The following is a 5,385-nucleotide window of genomic DNA, read 5'->3' as shown; positions in this document are numbered from 1 at the left end:
GGGTTGTTTGATTTTGTTGATTTTTATGATAACTACTTTAAACTCTTTGTCAGATAATTCTAACATCTCTGTCATTGGTATCACATCTATTGATTGTCTTTTTTCATTTGGTTTGAGATCTTGATATGATGGAATTATTTTTGATTGAAACTTGGACATTTGAAGTATTGTGTCATGAGAATCTGGATCTTATTTAAAGCTTCTATTCTAGCTAGCTTCCTTTGACACTGCTGTGGTAGGGGAAGAGGAGTGCCACCTTGTTACTGCCAGGTGGGGAAAGAAGTCCGAGTTTCCTACTGGGCCTCCATTAATACCTGAGAGGGAGGGCTCCTTGTTACTGCTGGGTAGGGGTGGGAATTCTGACTCCCCATTAGACCTCCCTGGTTGGGAGGGTAGAAGTGCCTCATGAGTGCTCGCCAAATGTTGTCCACTGACACCATGGTGGCAAAAGTACCAACTGGGCAGTGGTAAAAGCCCCAACTCTCCATTAGGCTTCCTCTAGCACCAGCAGAGGGGAGGGGGAATTCTGGTGCCTCCTTATAGCCTGGCAAGGCTGCCCACTCAGCCTCTGTTGGCATGGGTGGAGTGGGGCCACAGTTTTTTCTGTGGTGTTTGGCTAGAGTAGAACAGCTGTTGTCTAAAACTTTTCCTTCTTGTTAGGCTGGCCCTTTTCTGGTCCTGTGGCTAGAGAAAGCATGGTACTGTTGAGTTTTTTTGTTTGTTTGTTTGTTTTTTGGTTTTCACCAATTCGCTCTTTGGTTTCTGGGATCTTCAGCTACAAATCCAGGATCTATGAGGCAAAAAGAAAACCCAGGAAGCATACTACCTTGTCCTTCCTTGGGTACTGGGATCCCTAGCTGGTCTGTCTTCTTCTTCCCACCTTTCATAGTCATCTTATGTTTGTTTTATATTTAATGTTCAGGGTTGTTAGTTATACTTTGAGTAAGAAATAGGGAAAAGCACATTTACTCCATCATCTACTCCATCTATTCCATCAGAAGTCTAAATTATTGATTCATTTTAAAAATAGTTGTAAGCTTATTCAGATTTTCTATTTTTTCTTTCAATAAAATTGATTTCAATAAATTGTTTTTCTAGGACATTGTCTACTTTAAGCCTTCAAATTTATTGTCATAAAATTGTTCACAGCACTCTTTCATTTTAAAGTTCTCTGATAGATCTGTAGTTGTATTTCCTTTTCTATTCATCATTTTGCTCATTTGTTCCTCCCTCCCTCCCCCTCCCCCCAACCCTCACCCCCAATCACCCTTCCTCTCCTCCCCAGCTCTCCATTACGCTTGGCAAAGGTTTGTGATAGTTTCTTTTCAGATCAAATTTTAGATTTGGTGATGCACTCCCATATTTTTTCTGTTTCATGAGTGAATTAGCTATAGCATTGTTACCACAATAGCATTGCGTAACAAACCAAAATTCAGCATTTAAACAACAAGCACTTATTTCTTACAAAGTATGTGTGAGTCAGCTGCACTCAGCTGGGCTAGGCTGAAATCCAGGATCCAGACTCCAAGTTGCAGATTGTGTTCAGGTCATATCCTCCTTGGACCAGCAGCTGTCTGAGGCATGTTCTTCTCATGAATGGCAGGCATGCAAGAAACCAAACAAAATTGCACAAGCATATTTAAGTCCCCCGCTTTGATCAAATTTACTAACATTCCATTGGCTAAAGCAAGTTGATGGTGAAGCCCCTTTTCAATGGGGAAGAAAGTATATTCTGCCTGATAACCTTGCAGTATCCTCCTATTGTGGGTAAAGGATGTGGATGTATAATCCTATTACAGGAGAGTAAAGAACTGAGACCAATAATCCAATCTACCACAATTAGTTACTGATCTTATCTTTACTATCCTCAATTTAATTACTTTGGACTCTGTTCTCTTTCTGATTTCTTGAGTTGGATGATTAACTCACAAATTTTCAGACTTCTTTGAGCATATGAGGCTGTAAATTTCTCTAAAGGTGCTGTTTTAGCCATAACCTATGAGTTTTGATATGTAGATTTTCATTATTGTTCAGTTGAAATATTTCCTAATGTCCCTTACAATATCACCTCTGACCCCAAAACTACTTAAATTTCCAAATGTATTTTTGTATTCTTTTTGTTATTGTTTCTAACTTAATTGTACTGTAGTCAGATAAAGTATTCTGTATGATATTGATTATTTTAGTATTTGTGGAGATTTGTTTTGTGACCTAATATGTAGCTAATTTTCATAAATGTTCCCTTTATGTTTGAGTAAAATTTATATTTCTTAATTTGGGGTATAGGGCTCATTATATCACAACTGTTATTAACATCTTCTAAACATTTATTAACTTTTCATTTGCTTAATCTGTCAAAACAAAGATGTTAAAAACTTCCCCTTCTATTGTAGATTTGACATTTTTTCTTGTAGTTCTCTTGACTTTTTGCTGTGTATATTTTAAGGCTATATTTTAGGTGTATAATATTTATAAATGTCATATATTCCTTATGTATTGAAATTTTATCGTTATGGAGTGAACCTCCTTAAAGCAAAAAGCATTTCTAGAGATAAAGTCTGTGTCTCATTTTGAGATAGCTGTATCAGCTTTGTTTTGGTTAGTATTTGCCTGGTGTTACCTTTTTCTGTTCTTTTATGTGTAACCTTTCTATCCTTTTATGTTTGAAGTAAGTCTCTTTTGAACAGGCTACAGCTAATTTTTAAAATATAATCTAATTAGACAATATGATCTTTTAAATGATTTTAGCCCCTTTAACTATGATTATCAAATACTTATTCATTTCTATTTCTTACTTTGTATTACCAAATTTCATCAATTGTAAAACATACATTTTTCCCTACATTTTAACATCTTTGAAATTAGAATACTTCTTATAATGTTGTAATTAACAGCTTTTTTCTTCCTTTGTAACACGTAAAATTTAGGTGTATTTTATAAGTAATGTCATATTAGATTCTGTGAAATATGACATTTAGTCTCTTAAGTTTCTCTCTCTTCATCCCTTTGCTATCTTTATTGACTTGATTAAGGTATTACTTTTTAAACTTCCTTTTTTTGCCTATACTTGTTTAGAAGTTACACATTCTACCCGTATCATTTTAGTGATTATTCTTAAAATTGTAACAAGCATACTTGAATTAAATTCTAAAACTAATCAGTGTGTTAGGTTGGATTCTTCCAAAAGCTGCCATTGAGACCAGAACTTGGGTACAGGCATTTGAGAAGTGACATCAGGAGGCAGAAATGAGGGAACAGGAAAGTGAGGTGCAACAAGAGAAAAGCCAACATGGGGAACACTCATGACAGGTTACTTTTGTGTGGGTAACAGGGGCTTAAACCCTCTGAACAACCAAGTGGAACTTGGCTCAGAATTGTCCCACCAGGTGACAAGGAGGTTGGGGCATTTATCTACTGACTCACCCATTGGTCAAAATTTATCCCTGAAAGTGTTAACTCCCGTGCACTTCCAGATTACACCTGCTTAAATCAGAAGGTTCTACGGTGCAGGAGAAAGACAAGAGACATAGAAGAGAGACATGTGCTTCAGCAGCAGCTGGCAGCCTGGTGAAAACTGTCTACCACAGTTGTAAGTGAACTTGGGTGGGCAGAGAGGAGGTGGGAAGGATATCAGCACTGTCTACTATGACCAGTATTCCTAAATTCCTCCTGCTCTTTGCCAAAACCTTGAACATTTCCATTCTCATCACCTATCCTACTTTACATGTTTGTTAGTATATATTTTATTTACATCTTTTTTGTATACCTCCAAAAATAGTGATTATTTTTTATTTTAAACAATCGATGATTACTTAGATTTATCCTGATGTTTATCTATTTCCTTGCTATCATTCCTTCTTGAGCCTCACTTCTTTCTTTGTGGATTAATTTCTTTCTTCCTTTAGTGTAAGTTTTCTTCACCATTTGAATTTTTTAGTTCCTAGCTTCAGATGAGTTTGGATATTGAGGTTGAAAAGGACACCATGTTATGTTAATCTATTTCATTCCTGAGTTTCAGATAACAAATAGCAAGAGGTTTCACAGAGAATGTTCCATGTAGTTCAGCAGCTTTTTCCAAATGTTCCATGTAGTTAAGCAGTTTTTTTCCATAAGTGTTTGTTAGTGAAGTTAGTCTTTGTGTTTCTAAAAATGACTTTGCTTCCTCATTCTTGAATGATAGCTTGACTGGGTATAAAATTGTAGGTTCATTGTTACTTTCTCTCAGTACTTCAAAGATATTATTCAAGTGTTGTTGATTAGAAGTCTTTTATCTGTCTATTTGTCATTCTACTTTGGTAATATGTCATTTTTCTGTTTCTTTTTTTTTTTTTAACATAGCCCCAAGATTTTATCTTCATAGTAAAGCAAAAGATGGAGCTTAGGACTGAATCCCTTGGCCCTTTCTCTTCTTAAATCTTCCCAGTTCAAAATGTTTGCATCTCTTAATAAACAGAATTCTCTTAGATCTGCAGTGGGCTCAATGCATTCAAGCCTCAGTACAATCTTCTTTGTTGTTTTAGCTTTTTACTGGAAAATCAGCTTAGTCTGTCCACCAGAACCACTCTGCTTCCTGTCATAACACCACTTTCCCTGGGCATACAGAGAATCCTTTCCCATCTTGTACTGTGCCACTTTGTGGGGTTGATGCTTACCACACTTCTGACAGAAAGTCTGGGCAGGTTTTAGGAACATGTACCATGTTTGCAGGAGTGCTATTGGCACAGAAAACTCTGGTTGTTTTAAAATGTTCTCTTAGTCTTTGTTTTTTCTGCACTTCAATGTGTCTAAATGTGTATCTATTTTTATTTATGCCATTCTGGATTGTTGTGATCATAGAGCCAGTCAAAGAAAATAGATAAGCAGAGTCTGCCCGGATTCTTCCAAAACCCTGTGGCCCAAAGACATAGGAAAAAAAAAGAAAATATAGAGTTCAGTGAGGTAGTAATGAGATTAGTGAACAAAATTAGCTACAATCTGGTTGGAGGTTGTAGATTTCAGATGATCGAATTAGGTAACAAAAACTGAAGAGGTTACAAAAAGTGTTGTGATTGTATAATTGAAACAGGAGGTATCAACCCCACCTGAAAGGTATAGACTTGGCATCTCCTATAATTTTGAGATTACTAAAACTGGACTCACTATGTCAATCTGCGATGCAGGAAGAATTATACAGGATATAGGCAGCTCCAGGACTGGCATCCTTGTACCAAATGTGTCCAATAAGCAATTCGAACTTGCCTCAGGTGACAATCATATTGTCATCATGAATTATTGGCTCAGTAATCTAAAGTCATAGTAAAGCTAAGTTAAGCTGTGTCTCTTAATCCCAGAAATATAAAAATTATGAAGTATACCAAACCTATGGCACTGATCATTTTGTATTAC

The 5,385-nt window shown here is 36.3% G+C and overlaps 1 pseudogene; it reads right to left on the bottom strand.

The window, feature by feature from the left end:
* Positions 1-4,378: 4,378 nt before the first annotated feature.
* Positions 4,379-4,699, bottom strand: LOC101403743 (large ribosomal subunit protein eL42-like; annotated as a pseudogene).
* Positions 4,700-5,385: the final 686 nt, after the last annotated feature.

Source organism: Ceratotherium simum, chromosome 13, assembly GCF_057802395.1.
Source record: "Ceratotherium simum simum isolate JZ-2026a chromosome 13, ASM5780239v1, whole genome shotgun sequence".
Classification (NCBI taxonomy): domain Eukaryota; kingdom Metazoa; phylum Chordata; class Mammalia; order Perissodactyla; family Rhinocerotidae; genus Ceratotherium; species Ceratotherium simum.
The sequence above is the reverse complement of the archived record's forward strand: the minus strand, read 5'-3'. Positions and strand labels throughout refer to the sequence as shown.